The sequence below is a fragment of the Coregonus lavaretus genome (assembly GCF_964263955.1).
Source record: "Coregonus lavaretus genome assembly, chromosome: 4".
In the NCBI taxonomy this organism is placed as follows: domain Eukaryota; kingdom Metazoa; phylum Chordata; class Actinopteri; order Salmoniformes; family Salmonidae; genus Coregonus; species Coregonus lavaretus.
Window position 1 is genome coordinate 52,155,542 of NC_139991.1, and position 18,636 is coordinate 52,174,177.

Sequence of the window (18,636 nt, forward strand, 5' to 3'; positions counted from 1 at the left end):
ATTTCAACCTCCGATTCTCAGTCCTGAATATGCGCATAACTTTTATTCAATACGTTTTTGATGTGACATTACCCGTCTGAAATGAGTTGTAGGCCAAAATAAAATGTAGCCATGATTAGACAACATGGCCTGCTGTTAACATGGCCAACACACACACACACACACGCGCACAATTTATTTAGGTTAATTTTGTGCCTATATCAGTCAATATTTTTCTTTAAAATATAACTTAATTGCCAGAGCAGAGAACTACTAATACGGATATAGACATAAGACGTTTTTGCACTGTCTTCATTCTTCTAATACTTTTCAGCTTTGGACTCTTTCAAGGAACAAATGTCGTGCGTGAGTCGCAGTGATTCACAACTATGAGGCCTATGGCTTTCATGATAACTGATAGCCTACAATAAAGAAGAAAATAAAGACTTCAATAACAGCACAAATGATTACAATAACAAATAATGATGAAGGCTACTTGTAATATGTAGGCTAGGCTATAATGAACATAACAATTGTGATATATTCATAGCAAGGACACCACTCATTGAAGGTTTCTAAATTCGATTATCCTGACATTGCTAGTATTTGTAGGGAATCTAGACAAATGGTCACAAACCCATAAGTTCGGGAAAGATCCTACAGGTTGTGTATTCCTAAAATGCTAATGGTAACAAAAAACAATAGCCTACCATAGATGGTGTTGGTAACAAAAAACATATGTTTTTATTTGTAGGTATAAAAAACAGAGAACACGACGTAGATCCATGCAAAAAATACGATTTTCTTCCACTACGAGGGACTACACTGACATGAACTGCGATAACAATGACAATAATGAACCACTGACCACGGGAACCCCGAATACTCCGTACAGTAAACACGGATTTACCTGATTTTCACTTTCAATGTCGTTAAGATATGGCACAGCAGAGGTCGTTTCTTCAAAAATGCGAAGTGTTTGCGAAGAATTTCCACCTAATTCAATGTATAATCCCAATGTGTAGCCCGAAAAGCCTATCCAATATCTCCATGGATTTTCTCTATCTTCAGTGCAAGTCCAAATTTACCGCGACCAAGCGAAAACGTACAGATTCAGGAGTCTAGCAAAGATGGCTAAAATAAGCGCGCGGTGTTACTTTATTGTACATTTTAGAGTTGATGACCATTGTTCGGGAATCCTTCCCTGGTGATAGCACATAGCAGTATAGCAGGGTTCCAGAGGAGCAGGTCCGTCACCACCTTCTTCCCTCCCTCCTCTCACTCCCTCTCTCTCTACGCACCAATGGCCCACGGTAGTACGCGTTACGACGCGGAAGCGCTGAGTCTGTGACGAGCAGCGTAGGCTAGTTTGGGTTATCCTCTCTGCCTATCCAGTGCATGAACAGCAATGGTCTACCCCAAGAATAGTCTTCTTCAGGTCCCACCTCCCGCGTCCCTCAACCCCCTCCGTCCTCTCTCCAAAACCTCTCCTTTACTGCTAAGTCTGCCGGAGATATTTTGCTATTGAGCAGACTCAGTAACGTTCGCCATTGTGCTTTTGTTTACATAAATAACTAATCACCGTCAATTAAGAGACAAACACAGATAAAGGCATGTATGAGAGCACATCCATCATATTTAAAAAATGCATGTGTTTATAAATTTGGCCTAGGCTTTATGATGCGTCCTGCATCAGATAACTGGAAAGTACACTTTTTGATGGGATAATTTGGGCAGACCTAAAAACAATGGCCAACAAAAGCATAGGCAAATGGGAGTGCATGTGGATAACAGGAAACAAGAAGTAAATGTGGATTGTACAGAAAATATCCATGCAATGTGTGAATGTGTAGCATTAGGTGAACATGGAGTGGGCCACGGTCGCACAGCTTTACATTCAAAGAGGAACATTCTATTGAGTGAATAACCTTTACAATATAGCACATCACAATTGTATAGGCTATTCCTTCACTTCCATAAGGATGAGTAGGCCTATAATGTAAATTGGAGGCCAGATATCGTACAAATCTATATTGAATACAAAATCACTCGGAAGATTATCCATTGCGCGCAGGGAGATTGACATAAAATATACTGAGCTTTGTCGTTGATCTCTCAGGCAGCCTCAGGGATCACAAAATGACGAAGTAGTCCGAAATTCTAGTATTTAACGGGACATTACTCTTATGTGGACAGCACCGAGAACTCTGTTTTACATGGCTTTTTTAAATGGTGAGCTTCCTGCTTTTTTGTTAAGATGAGCACTGTGCACGCTACATTAGGTTTGATTTCCCCGTGGCTATTATTCTAGTATTCAGGCGCCTTGCCTCTGATAAAACCACATTTGGTTTACAGGCAATTTCCCTGACTTAATTCAGTGAGGTGTGACACACGTCGAATGGGAAGAACCGTGTGACAAAAATAATATAGGAGGAAAGCCACATCACACTGCGTAGTATGACCCCATAGGCTGTTCTGGGTCAGTTAAGTGGCACAATGTCAATATTTAGATTTCTAAGATGTCAGTGGTTCTTATGCCAATTACCATAACCCTGTAGCCCACACCCTGGCCCCACGCACACCACAAATGTGATGACTGACCGCTACAGCTAGGCTAGGACTCATCATAAACAGCATTTCTATTCACACGTGTCAAAATATTACACATCACCAAAAGTAGAAAATCGGCCTACCCCAAAAAGACGTTTGGCATTAAATGAACGTCCTTTAAATGAACTCATCAGCTTTAGGCCTATATGGACACAAGCCCGTGCCAAATTGGATATACAAATATCCGTTTATAGTGTAATGTCGTGCGGACTGTGCATCTAGTGACATTTTGCTCCTCAATGTATGACATTGTAGGCCTATATCACACACACCACCATGACAAACCGGACTGCGCTATCTATAAATAGCAAATGATAACATTTACATTTTAGTCATTTAGTAGACACTCTTATCCAGAGCGACTTACAGTTAGTGAGTGCATACATTTTTCATACTGGCCCCCCATGGGAATTGAACCCACAACCCTGGCGTTGCAAGCGCCATGCTCTACCAACTGAGCTACAGGAGGCCCTAACCCGTTGCTTCACACAGGAGAGTATCCGAACGGGTTGTTTGCAATGGTAAAATGCAAATCCAGCAAACTCATGATAATGTAGCGCAATTCTTGGCCGCCGGGGGCAAAGCAAGCGCTTTCCTTAAGATATGCCCTGAACTGTAGGCCTAAACCACAATAGGCCGCCCCATGGCATTCCTCTTTTGATAATTCTGAGAAGGAAAATATAGTAGCAAATCTAATTGAGTGAGATAGGCTGACCTTGCGAGTGCATGCATGCCTCGAAAGAGAAAGAGGTGCACCAATAGTCAAAAGAATATATTGAGGTCAGTCGTTGTAGACCTACTTTCAATATTCCAATTACTACTACTTCTGCGACTTCAGGTCAATCAAATCAAAATTAGCCTTCCGCTAATAATTCATACTGTAAGACCTTCGTGAAATTAAAACCAAGTGAGGAATAACTATTCAATAATAAATACCCTACATTACCCGAGGGCATATAACGGCTAGGCCACTCAATGGATTCTGTCAAATAAATATGGACGTTACAGGAGGTGACAGGAGTAATGCATTTAGGAAAATTAGGGTTAAAGTGAGACTGTCCTTATAGAACAATTGCGCAAATATCACACAAAGCGCTGCACTTTTTTGTTGTTGTCAAAGACACTTTTTCCATTCAAGATCTTACACAGAAGTGCATGTGCGTGAGACAAAATAAATAATCATTATTACCAACTCCCTAAGGGAAAAATGCAGTAGCTTTTGAATTGTGTATAGGCAACACAACTTTATAGGAGTGATGCACAGCTCACTGCATTCTGTGTCAACATTACACCCGACGCGCCACTGAAATGTATACTCTCATACTGCATTGTTTAGCATGGAGGTGATCAGATTGGGTGATTCCAGCTTGGTTCCAATTTGACGAAATACACAAGCATGTCCATGATATTGTTTTTTTGCTCCTCCAGATGATTCACCAGAACATTCACTTCCCATGAGGACATCTGATGCCCAAAAGTGCAACCACAATCTAATATAATTATCATAGTCTTCATCATCATAATCCTCACCATCACTATCCTTATCATCATCCTCAATATCATCATCATGGCATTATCATCATAATCATATTAGTCAACAACAGGTAAACGTGCGTAATGGGACTCAACCCTTAATTTGACAAATTAGTCTGGAAGTAGTTTTATGAACCAAACATTTTCGTTGAATGTTAATGGATAATGACTGTCAGTTCGGAAGATATCAAATTAACAGAGATTATACTATATATAAACAAATTAACTTTCAACATGGACGCCTACCTTTTGATTCCTTCCATTTAATGAAGTAATAACGAAAAACACCAATAACAACAACAATCAACTTAGCTGTGTAAAAGGACTGCCTCTAATTCGTTTCAAAATAACTGTTGGACATTAACTTAATACTAAAAAGTCAAACTGTTATTAATTAACTGCATATTTTATTGCAATTAATGATAAAGAAAGTTCAACAACATGCCAATTCCTCTTGATTGCTATAAGGCATAAACAACACCAGTGTGAAAATATTTAACGATCAAACTGCCAAATCCAAAAACGCAGAAAGGTCGGGTAGTTCAAAACTCTTTATTAGGTTGCCTTTATGCCATGTAGTTAGTTACTCTATAGCCTAACTACGTTTACAACAATAACGGTATTACTCAGGCTAGGCCTTTTAGAGTCAGCATACAATAAATAATGATTGATTGTAAGGAAATGAAACTGGAAAAAAAAACGTATTATACTGTGTAATTAGGCCTACATGTAATTCCATCGAGATTGTAAAAAAAATAATTAAGCAACATGGCACTGCATCTTATTTTTGGAATTTAATGTTAAGTCTAATCGGGAAAAAATTTATGGATTGAATTAGGCATATGAGAGCCACACAATTCCACAATAAAAAAAGAACAACAAATGTGTATGCTTGGTTGTGAGCATCAAGCCTAATTACGAATGCAAGTATTCAAAAAACTGTTTTAATACAGTAGCCTAAACTATGACAATCGTGACACATTTGTGTATGACTTGAATTTGTTTCAATACACTGTAATTCCGATGCATTCATCGAAGTCTGCTCTTACTAATTGGCATCTCATTGCACGTGAACAAAGCTGACAAATGAATTCATCGCCAGATGAAGGTGTAGGTCACTGCCAGAGGTGTGTTTAGAATAAAATGGGCCTTGTGGCAATGCTCAATGGAAAAGCGCAAAATGTATGAAGAAGTGAATTTTAGACCTATAAATCAAACGCTTTTTTTGCATAATAAAATCTCAAAGATTTACGTTTTTGTATTAATTAGTGAATAAAGGCACTGTCCCTAAATTGCACTTTTGCCGAACAATTGTGGTTATGTTCATATTGAAAGTTTAAGCCTAATTACTCATAAAACTGATCGGAAAACATTTGAATGTTATTAACACCAGATATTTTACAAACGCACACTGCAACTCCTCCAAAAAATCACGCTTGTGAACATTTGCACCAAAAGTTTTCAAAAATGTTTTTTTCAAAAAGGTAAAACATTTGGCTATATTTTATTAATGTTGAAATAATGAACTAATCTTCACGTGTTGAGATAATATACATAGCATTTACAATACTGTTTAAATTAAGACCATAGAACACTTGCACCAATTAGGGCCGTACATAATGCAAGTATATTTACCATGTTATTACCTACAGAAGAGACCATGGGGAGACGAGAGCGCAACTTAATCAAAAGCATTGTGTCTAGGTATGTTCTGAATGTTGTATTATACACTGAATGTACAAAACATTATTAGGAACACCTGCTCTTTCCATGACATAGACTGACCAGGTGAATCCAGGTGATAGCTATGATCCCCTTATTGGTGTCACTTGTCAAATCCACTTCAATCAGTGTAGATGAAGCGGAGAAGACAAGACACACGGTTTAGGTTCCTTTGAACGGGGTAATAATTATTATTTATTGGATGTCCCTTTTGGGAAATGTGTCTTGCATCTCCACAAACAACAGCACAGCATCACCAATAGGTCCATAAATACATAAATACATACATAAATCACTAGCAATAACTACAGAAGACAACACATGTGGATACAGGTCGTATCACGTCCAAACAATTTATAATCCACAAAGGGATAGGGGAATAATCCACATTAGGGTATCATATAGAACAAGAACAAGTGCACTGAAACCACGAAAAATGGCGGTGCAGCGCCACCGGAAGCATGGTAGTAGGTGCCAGGCACACCGGTTTGAGTGTGTCAAGAACTGCAACGCTGCTGGTTTTTCACGTTCAACAGTTTGTGTGTGTATCAAGGATGGTCCACCAGCCAAAAGACACCCAGCCAACTTTCCACAAGTGTGGGAAGCATTGGAGTCAACATGGGCCAGCATCCCTATGGAACGCTTTTCGACACCTTGTAGAGTCCATGCCCCGACGAATTGAGGCTGTTCTGAGGGCAAAAGGGGGTGAACTCAATATTAGGAAGGTGATCCTAATGTTTTGTACACTGAGTGTATGTTATATCAATTCCCTTTAAAATGCTAATTATAATGCATGAATGACTGACTTTTAATGCGCTGGTTTTGGGATTGGTAATTGTAGCCCCTTTAATGATAACGAATTACGATAATGCAAGTTTCCTCCAAAGACAAAACTACAAATCCCATTCACCCATGCAATGATCACAGGTTGCCCAAAATCTCATATTGGTTGAGTCTTGCATCTGACTTCCCAGCGGAGAGAGGCACAAATAATAGGTACATGGAAAGCCTAGACCGAATGAAATATGCAAGTGGATTGGCTACATATTATTCGCCCTGGGGAGAAAATGGACACACACACGCACGCACACACATTTTCCGTGTTCTATACCTCAAGGTCATCCAGTATGTTTGGTGATTGTGTGGTCTGATATTCCCGCTCCATGTGGCGCACCCATGGGTGCTGGATGGCCTTGGAAGCGTCTGGAACCTGGCTGGAATTCCACAGACAGGCAGGTGAAAGTGCTGGTGGTTAACTTTCGATCTGACTCGGAGGTGAGGATAGCTGCTCCCAACCAGAGGCCAGCTGTGGTTTGTGGGTGAAAACCCAGCCATGGTTTGGGTCACAAGACTTGGGGAGAATAGTAGAAAGAAGAAGGACAGAAGTTGTTGAGATTGCATTTTTCAGGCTGACTTTTCCATGTGTGACTGTGAAATGGAGTTTGTCATTGATAGGGCCAGAAGAGTCAGTCTGGGACAGAGATACAGGACATGTCAGAAAGCAGCCTGCGTTCAATCAACCTAGTCCACCTCAGGACTGTGTGAGCCTTCTGTGATTGAATATGCACAAATGTGATTCTCTTCTTATTAGGCAAAACCATTTGCTGTTCACCTAGGTCCAATCCAAAACATACACAATAGAACAGCATTCATAATTATATAGATTATGTTTTTTTGTGTTAACCCGTTTTTGAAATGTAAACATCCATCTTTCCTCTAACATTCCAAGAAAGTAAAATGAGTAAATAGCGTTAGGATATGTTATGAAATGCACCTTCAAAGAATTTCAGAACCAAAGTTTAATGGACATCCTGTAGCTCCAGTCTCTTTCAGTCTTGCATAATAACTAGAAAGTGATGTGATGTGTCCTGATTGATGCCTCATTTGTCTGTGTGCCTTGTGTCCTCCTTCCTGATTAGATCCCATCACAGAGTCTCCTTCTCCTGCCACCACGGTTCTTCCAGCTCCAGGCCTCTCCAAGAGAGGGGGTGACCCACCGAACCCTCCCCAGAATGGGTGGACCCTCCATGGCCACACATGGCTCTATGCTTAGCCTTCCACTAAGACCCCTTCTTCCTCTTCCCTGTGGGTTTCTGCTTGTTCCACTAGAGACAGGGATGATAAGTAATCTGGGACTGCACGGCACTACAGCATTCAGAGTCCCCCACACTTCTAGCCTGGCTCTGAGTTGTGCAGGCCGCACGGAGCCCTGCGCTGAGGAGTGGGGGGGCTGAGCTGACACATTTCTGCTAACAATCACATCACACACAGGGAACACATTCCAACTTCCTGATCCCTTTCTCTACCCCCAACCTCTCCTTCACAGCCCTCCTCTTCCCTCATCTGGCTCTCAGTGGAACTCTGCAGCTGTGGGTCAGATATGCTCAAATCAAACATGGGGATCCCTACATTAATAATAACATTATTAATCATAACAATATTACCGGTAATTACAATATTATTAATTACAAGCATATTTTAAATTCCTTGTTTCCCTATCATCATTTAAATTCATTTGATTTGATCTTCTGACATAATTTCCCCCTTAATTATGGGACATCATTTTACATGTAATGTACTCTGCTGCCCTCTATTGGCCTTTCACTCTTAGTTCATTGGCTTGTGAAAAAGAGAAAAGACAGACAGCACCAAAATCGATGTCAATAGAATCAAGCGAGAAAGCAGACATTGCACTGCATACATCACAAAAAGTATTCAGTTATCAATCAGTCAATAGTTAAATACCACGTGCATATGGTGCCTACTTGAAAACTATGAACAACTGAGATATGAGTTGGATGTAGCCCTGACCTGAATGTTGCTTTGGACGCTATATTCGATGGTGCCTACCCATTTGTCCTGTTTGAAGACACTGTGAAGAGATTTCAGCAGAACAGAACACAGTAACTGAGTAAGGTGAGTTGCGTGGGAACCTTCTGGTGTGGTATGGGATGGGAAACTTCTGGTTTGGTCTGTCTGGTCTGGTCCAGCTTAGGCAGTCCTTACAGGGATTCAGGGTCTGGGGGACATTGTCGCTCACGTCCCCCTAGGGGTCAGGGCTGTTTGGACCTCACTGCACAACCTTTCACATTTCCAGAACCCAAATCAACCCTCACTACCCTAAAACTCCAGGTAGATTTAGCTTTGAACAACTGATTTAGGACAAACTTGAACCCCACAATCAATAGGCCAATAGGGTAGTTGAGGGGGACTTCATCTTCATCTTACGAGCGTGGTCATGCTTATTTAATCAACTCCTTCCCTGAATAAAGATGGGGCAAGTGACATAGTGCTCCAGGAAATCTTCATCATCAGTTTAGAACATGGTTAGTGGGTCGTTCCATGTCATTTCAGCTGCCAGTCATTAGGTGCATTTCTGTCACACTTCCTTCTAAGGAGTCCTTGTGAGTACCAACCAGAAGGCACATACGTGTTCCTTAGAGTCATAGCTTTTTTGGAATGGGGTCATAATATTTTGTACCTGAAACTGTTCAAACTCTAGAGCCAAATTCCAATATGAAGAAAAAAGAATCAACATGCCACATAGGCGCCAAAAACCTCTAAAAACCACTTGAAACAACACTATAGATAACCAATAGTGCTTGTCATTTTGGCACTGAACTTCGGATTTTGGCGGGGATTAACCCTAACAATGAAGAAAACGTAAACGTTGAAATCCAGGAACACCTTTGCCTGTAAGTGTAGTGCAGTGGAGGCTGCTGAGGGGAGGACGGCTCATAATAATGGCTGGAACGGACAAATAGAATGGAATCAAACACATGGTTTCCATGTGTTTGATGTATTTGATACCATTCCACTTATTCTGCTCTAGCCATTACCATGAGCCTGTCCTCCCCAATTAAGGTGCCACTAACCTCCTGTGGTGTAGTGAACATCCATGAGTTCACATGTAAAGCAGGCTAGGCTACCCACATAAACCAAGCACAAAACAATGTTTGATGAAAATAGTTGCACTAGGCTAGCCTGAACTGAATTGTTAGCCTAATTGTTCTACGGGTTGTCTGTGTGGTTGGTCGAAATTTGAGACAAAAGGAAAGTATGTTTACCCGACTTTTTAGAGAGCCAGTACTGGTTGACAGTTATATCACCTGGCACATGCACAAAACCATGTAAACACATGCAGACTTAAATCTTGTGCACATGACTTCCATCTTGTGCATGTGCATTTGATCATAAGCAAACACACAGAGACCCGCTTTTTTAAAGTCAGGTTAATAACACTTTCCTGTGGATATTTTGTCTTACATTTTGACCAACTGAAAGACCAACACCACGGACAATTGGCAGAGTAAAAATTAAGTTTTTTCAACATTCTGACTTGTAAAGGGACTGCTTGGATTTTTGGGGGGGATAAATGTGTGTGGTGTTGCTTACATAATTTGACGGCATCGCCACATTTCGTCCCTAACTGTTCCTGGACTTTCTGTAGTGTTTCACTTATACTGAACAAAAATATAAACGCAACATGCAACAATTTCAAAGATTTTGCTGAGTTACAGTTCATATAGGGAAATTAGTCAATTGAAATAAATGCCCTAATCTATGGATTTCACATGACTGGGCAGGGGCGCAGCCATGGGTGGGCCTGGGAGGGCATAGGTCCACCCACTTGGGAGCCAGGCCCAGCCAATCAGAATGAGTTTTTCCCCACAAAAAGGGCTTTATTACAGACAGAAATACTCCTCCGCACCCCTGAAGATGTGTCAGTGTGTGTGTGGTATGACTCCCTCTAAACTGCAAACAGTGGCTGTGTATGAAGTGCTGCTGATGCTGGAGACTATTAGACCTCTCAGGAGATGGAGATTTGCCTTCTATCATTGCCAGCAGCTCATCTACAAATGCCGACCGACATGTTCGCTTAAAAATCGATCTGTGGATCCCGTAGATCGAAATGGCTTGCATTGAGCATTAGCCCTGGTTCCCACGGACACAGTAGTATTTTTCCTGAGCCTGTGTGACGTAGGATGTGAAATCTGAAACCTCTTGAAGCAGGGATGTCCCTCCCACCATATAATTCGCTCTTCTGACTGTTCATCAACTCCTGGCTGAACCCTACATCACAGCCACGGACGAAGCACATGCCTGCAATCGTTATATTGTAGAGCAGCAGGAGAGAGTGGTTTCCTCAAGGTAGCACACTCAGAGATCGATTTATAGACATTAATCTGAAATAATTCATAGATTTTAAACAAAAACAATTTATGTTTGTCAAAAAAATAATAATAATGCACTCACGAACTGTATGTCGCTCTGGATAAGAGCGTCTGCTAAATGACTAAACATTTAAAAAAATTAAAATACACGGACAAGATTAATATGAGACTAAAGGCAAGTTCCTAACGAGTTCAGGAACCTATAGCTCTGTGATACTGTATTTCCACAGTGATGGGGGCAGACCTTTTGATCAAGAGAGACCTTTAGAAAAGATGCACATTTTCTCTAACACTAAACCTACAAATATGTATTTTACAGTTATTTTGAAGGTGAAATCTTAGTTAGTAGTTTTATAATTTGATTATGCTATATTTAGAAAGCATACAAGTCATTTCAAGCCTTATTCATACTGCTTTGTTGAATAGGAAATATAAAATATTTTTATATTTTTATCATATTTGGACTGTGTACTTGAGCTTGTGTCCTCAAAATTGACTACACCAGAAAGGTGAGATTTTAACCTTCCTTTGAGTATGCAGCATTACTAGTTACTTTCGGAGATTATTTTAGATTACCTTTTCGATTACATTTAGTTACATTTAACTGGTTGAATGTGAAATGTACATTCACTGTAGGCCTACATCATGCAATGCACATAGATGTTGAATGCAATGATGCAGTTACATGCGTGTAGTCTGAAATGTCACTTATTTCTTGATGTTGCAATGAGGAAATGGTGTGTAGGCTACCCCAAACTTCCTGTTTGTAAAAAAATATTATGTTGAGTAAAATAAATCCTCCAAAAATAATAGAGATGACATAAAAGGCTTAACAATATAAAAATTCTTAGTAATTCTTGAATTTAAAAAATATATATTTGGATGGGTAGATTAGATAAGTGTTTCTGAATGAATTCCTGGGGGACCCTCAGGGTGAACACATTTTTATTCTAGCCCAGCACTAACACACATGATTCGACTACTCAACCAATCACCAAACCCTTGATTTATTGAGTTAGTGGGTTAGAACAAAAATGAGGGTCCCCATAATGGATTTGAGAACCAGTGGATTAGATTCCAAACATGAGCCGACTTTGTGTTTTTAAACAGATATCTGGAAAATATGTATACACCGATTCATAGACAATCCACACGATATTGAGACTGAGACTGTTGCGTTAAAATAGTAAATGTTTGAATTACTTTTTGGGACCCTGAATTCAATCTGATGTCTCCACCATGTGGTTTAAGGTGGTATTACTAATGAGTCACAAGCGTTACTGATTCCAATTATTTTAATTCTAAACTCTTTTACTACTTCATGTTTTTGTTTCATTGTATCATAAATGGGTTTACATTGTTTTCATGTAAGTAATCTCATCCAGCCACTTAGTGTAATTAGATTAGGTGTTTATGTAGTATATTTGAAGTATGGAGACAATAATAATGTCAGGACTCCAGGATTTAATTGATTGAATTAAAGTATTTCTTGAAGTGGGATATTGAAAAAAGTTTTGCTACTTTGGTTTGCAGCTCTTGACTTAGAACACGTGACCTATAGGCCACGTCATATTTACTGTGACCAAGCAAGGCAAATGCTGCCCCCTACTGGCTGACATAGTAATACCAAGTGCAGGCGTCTGAATTTCAATGGTGGCCTCCTATTCTATCCAATAACTAACTGTGATCTATCATAATAATCATGCTTAGCTCCAAGCAGTTGGTAACTCAGTGACCTGGTGTAAGGCCTCTCCTTTACACCATCCATAACCACATTTGTTTCCAGCTTTAATTCAGTTAATTTATCATTGTTGCATCTGGATAAAGCCTGTTTTCAACATTTCATTGTCATTCAAAATATTGTTCCATACTAGGCACTAAATCAATTCCATCCCTCTAGTTGTCTGATATTGCTTTGTCTCTATTAATTGGCTGGCAATTATGAGGTGGCTGACAGGCACAGATGGAAAAGATTGCATGTGTCGTCACTCATCAGTAAGATTGAGGAAAATGAAGATGAGTCACTAATTATAGGTGCCAATTTATATTTTTTCTCTGTTTTGTATTTAAACTCTGAAAAAGTTATGTTTTTTCTCTTGGTTTTGCTTACCTGAGGAATTCATGATACCAGATGTTCATTATACATCACATTACTATGAATTCAAGATGTCAACTTAACCAGAACAATTCAGCTATCTTCCCTGGTTGCATTTAGGAGGGAAAGAAAATCCAAAACAAGAAACCACTTACCCACAATAACAAATTAATTTGCCATTTTGTACTTGTTAGTGAAAATACGTATAATCAGCATAACACAATATACTTTTTATTACTCTGGCGAATCAAGCAGGTGTGACATTTAGTTGAACTGTGTCAGTCTAAACAATTCATTCACAATGTAAAAAACGTTATAAATAGAACAACTGTCTCTTTGGTAACAATTACCTATGATTGACTCTAGCCTGAGCCACTACTGCTGAGATCTTTTAAATTATTTTGTTTGACATATCTGTGACAATTATTTTTTACTCTTTCCATTGATTGATTTATGTCAGGTATGACTTAAAGATGGATGCGACGTTTTCCTTCCTGGTGTGCCAACAGCCATGCCATCAGCTTATTAAGGTAGGTCAGAAGGATCATGAGCGTGCTGCTGAGTACATAGGATATCATGAGGAACAATGGCGCTTCATATTTTCTATTGTGATTGTAATTATGGCCTTACATTCAGAAACTAATGTTATGCACAGGAAATAGTGTAAATCGCCAAAGCCTTTCTCCGCCATGTCCGTCATGGGGTAATAGGCCTACTTGTGCAATAGACAGTGATACTGATATCTAGAGGTTACGTTTACATATCGCTAGTTCTGTTCCTTTAAACTCTTGAGCTTTGACGTCATGTTCTCTCTGATGTTCTTGTACTTCGCCCATTAGCACTGTTTTTTTCTGTAAGGCAAGGAGTACTATCAGTTGCATAACAGTGTTCTGTACATATAGAACACCATATTACATTACCACTTATCACCAAGGTTCCCTATAAACTGCGCGCGTGCAGTAGCCCGAGACTGCCGCGCAGCTCACCCCGGGACAGCTGCGCAGAAATATCAGCCCACAGAGAGAAGAACGAGATTGAACTAAACTAAACTTTCAAGAGCAGTGCATGGTCACCAACCGGTCCATCTCCAAGGCATTCCTAGTCGATCGCCAAACATTTCTGTAAAAAACCCAACGATAAAGCCTTGCATTCCAATTTTTTTGTTATTCGTCTCCCACGGTTGGCTGTAGGTGCACCCGATTCAGCTGCCCTGCGCGTCGGGTAGGCGAACTGTTGCCACTTTGAACAATTTCATGTATCTGAAGGTACAAACTCTTCCTTCCCGGCGGGCCCAGAGAGCAAATCAAGTGCACTATAGGTCTACCGCTGGCCAATCGGATGGCTCAGATGGCTGTGTCTGCAGTAACGTAGGCATAAAAGATAGCTACAGCAACGTTTAAAACAATGACTAGAGAGAGATTGTCAACGAATACAGCAAAGATATGTTGTTTTTATGAGTGAGTTCATGTTTAAGTTTTTACTCAGCACTGTCAACACTTTGTATTCAACACTTTTATAAGCCATAAAATGCGCATTCTTCCTATTTCCACTCAGCGCTACAACAAGCACTGCAGCAGTAATGAATGAGTAGGAAAGTGTATAGGCTTGCGTTGTTATTATTAGCGACTTGGGTCTTTTTTAAATTGAGGAATATTTCACTTTCTCTGTTCATAGGAGTAACAACATGAATTTGTGAATTAATGCAGTGCGACTCGAGTTTCGCCATCATCTTGAAGATGGTGTCCCTTTTTTGTCAGTGTCAGCGGAGGAAAGGGAGAGCGGAGGGATGTTGAGAGGCGGACCCTCAGTCTGCTGCTATCTCCCTCCACTGAGACTGACCATCAGATGCAGGCACCATCAGCCCAATAAAATAAAAATAAAAAGGAATTATTTAAATGTATGCTCACTCAGCTGTGCTTCACAAGTAATACAACAACAGATCTATTACCTGGGTGATCATATAGCCTACCTCTAATTTTGAAATATAATTTGTAAAAATGGTCTGAACAAAAATGATTTGGCAGGGCAATTCAAGCAAAGCCAATATGCGGTGATAATGTATTAGGCCAATAGCTTACTGCACAAACCTCATTGCTAGAGTACTGTTTTTCATTGGTTAATGTTGCATAGGCTTACGTTTTTTAAGTAATGTTAAAAAAAAATCTGAGCGGTAGATCTCGGCTTGCATTTTGATTCAAAGTGATCTTGACTCAGAAAAGTTTGGTGACCACTGTTCTAGAGTTTACCCTGTTAACACTATCAACGTTTCCCTTTACTGTGGTCGAATCAACGCAATATTAGCCACTTTCAATGCAACATCCCGAAACAAAACGAACTATGCAAAATATTTTGTTGTAGGCAGAACGCATCAGAGTAGGATTCTATTGCATTGACACGCACTACTCAGACTGTAATCTACACAGACTGGTGCAACATAAACAATCAGAGCTGCAGTAGGCCTAGAGTATATGCAATTATAAACTGGGTGGTTCGAGCCCTGAATGCTGATTGGCTGACAGTCGTGGTATATCAGACCGTAGACCACAGGTATGACAAACCATTTATTTTAACTGCTCTAATTACATTGGTAGCCAGTTTATAATAGCAATAAGGCACCTCCGGGAGTTTGTGGTATGTGGCCAATATACCACGGTTAAGGGCTGTATCCAGGCACTCTGCGTTGCGACGTGCGTAAGAACAGCCCTTAGCCGTGGTATATTGGCCATATACCACACCCCTCATGCCTTGTTGCTTAAATAGACCATTGCCATAATGGGGCACTGGACATCTCAATCCCGTTGACCAATATTATATTATATGGATCTGTGCCATTTACTTTGAACTGGACTATGTTTACAGCATGAGCGGTCGTGAGTAGATGCGGTTGTTTTGAGATCAAAGCGAGAACTGTATGTAGCCACATGTGCACATTTTGTTCATATCCTTTGCTAGTTAGTGAGTTGTTAGCCCAGTTATAGATCATTTGTAGTCAACAATACTGGAGTGATTGCTTCCTACAAGAGCACAAAAGATATACATTTCTAGACATCTATGAAAAGCCAGTCAGGTGAAGAGCTTTCTTTCTTGTCTTAAAGGGACAGTGTTGTATTTTGAGACAGGCTTGAATATGCTAAGTAGCCAATAGGTAGAGGGTAGCATAATTTGTCTGATTCTCTGTAATAATGGTATGGGAATAATAATGGATTTTTTTGCATCCAACAACACAACAACATTTTCAGTCACCTCCTTGTCTGAAGGACAAGTGGATAAACAGGTTAATGTCAAGCCCTGCATGTTTTTTTTTCTCCAAAAGTCTCATGGAATGTAGGCCTACATTGACTGCTACTGTTGGCTGAATGATAGACAGCTATTTCCATGTTAAAATGTTGTGGGATGCATTTTCTCCATTGTTTTTGATAGTAGGCCACTCTGGTAGGCCTACATTATGATCAAACAGCCTCAGTGTTCACAGTAAACTCGCGCTCAGAAGACCTGAAATTTGCTCAGTGCCCAAAATAAATTAGAGGGAACATTGCTTATCACTATTTACCCTTGTTTGCTTTGTCAAGACTGTGTCCCACAAATTATCACCTTAAGGCTTCAGGAAAAGGCCTCTCTTGTGAATGTTGAACACATTAGTTGAAATTAAGATTCCTTTACAACAGTTTTATGATGTTTCTTCAAAATGTTCAAAAATGTATGTTCTCAAACAAATATGAATCTCGATTTTTTTTTGACCTACATCAATGTAAATTGGGTTCTCATCAATTTAGTCAATGTTTTCTGACGGTTTCCTTTTTGTCAGCCAAAGCAAAAATAGCATGGTGAACTATACTGTATAAAAGGTACAAGGAGTTACATGTGGAAAGAGTCAGACATGTGAAAACACAACACAACTTCCTCTAGACCCTAGGCCTTAAGGGGTTAATTCCATTCTCCTTATCTTGGTTTATATCAGTGAAAGTTCTATTTTGATGTGCTGCCAAATGTAGCTGAGTGGACTGGGATGGGTGAGTCACTAGTGATGATTGATATATATTGTATCTAAATGATCCCTCAACAGCTGTTGTCATGAGGGAGAGAGAACCTGTTTGTGTTTCTCATGTTGGCCACAAATGTAGTGTTGTAGCTCCAGTGTGTGTACTTGTGCGTGCTCGCATATGTGTGTGTTGACAGACGTGTGGGTGAATCACACAAAATGAATGGCAAGCTTTTGTCTCTGTGCGCAAGTGTGAATCATCAATCAGCAATGCCATAAAGATGGTTTACGTTTACGGCAGGCAACCAGTAAACATTTAAGGAATCATTGGAAACAATAATATGTGCGAGTGTGGTTTGTGCTGGGTTTACTTAATGTATAGAGAAACATTCATAACTTCAAATAAACTTCCTTGAGATTGCAAAATATACCGCTATCATTCGTACAAACACAAAAAAAACCACAAAAGTGTCATTCAAAATATATATTACAGTGTAAAAATCTGTTCTCAAATGTCATCTTTGAGTACAAAAAGTGCGATTCGGCGGCATGTAGCTTAGTGGTTAAGAGCGTTGTGCCAGTAACCGAAAGGTCGCTGGTTCTAATCCCCGAGACAACTAGGTGAAAAATCTGTCGATGTGCCCTTGAGCAAGGCACTTAACCCTAATTGCTCCTGTAAGTCGCTCTGGATAAGAGCGTCTGCTAAATGACTAAAATGTAAAATGATTTTTAATGTTGTAGGGCTTTTTATGGCAGTTGTGTAGGTCTAACTATCAATGTTAGGCTGAATAACTTTAATGATATGCATTGAGGACAGTGATACCAGCTGTTACACATTTACTCATGAGCACAAGATGACCATGACTAGTTCGTGTTGTATGTGGTTTACTAAAGGCCAATCCAGTGGCGCATGCTGAAGTCAGAACCAAAATAAAGCCACAGTATTATGGGAAATCCCAGTTCTACCTGATGAGGGAGACAGACACCATGCAAAATGTGTGGTTCTGTCATGACATTTGTATAGCAACTTATATCAGTACATGTAGGCCTATATGTTCATCTATAAATAATTTACGTAATTTGTATATTTTCACTCGATTTTAATTACTTTTTAATTGAGAATAAATCATTTTTGAATAAAAACACGTAATTGACTTGTAAATCATTGACTTTCTGTAATACCAAAGTCTCATTGCATAGCCACAGAGTGGCGGTATAACAATGTGGCATGCTTTTTTACCCACTCAAACTCTAATCTGAGGACTATAGCCAAGTTTACACTGACTGAAGCTAATACCAGACTGTGGGCCTGTGAAACACCTGGTTATTTTGTAGGTCTCTGGGGCACTGGACATCTCAATCCCGTTGACCAATATCACATAGGCCTAGCTATAGAAAAGTATTTCATATTTTATTGTCCTGCACCATATGGCATAGCATACATGACAATAAGAAATAGAGACATCATAAGACATACTGACAAGGCACAACATACACAATATATGGGTACTATGTATGAATTAACTGTAATGACATTGTTCTAA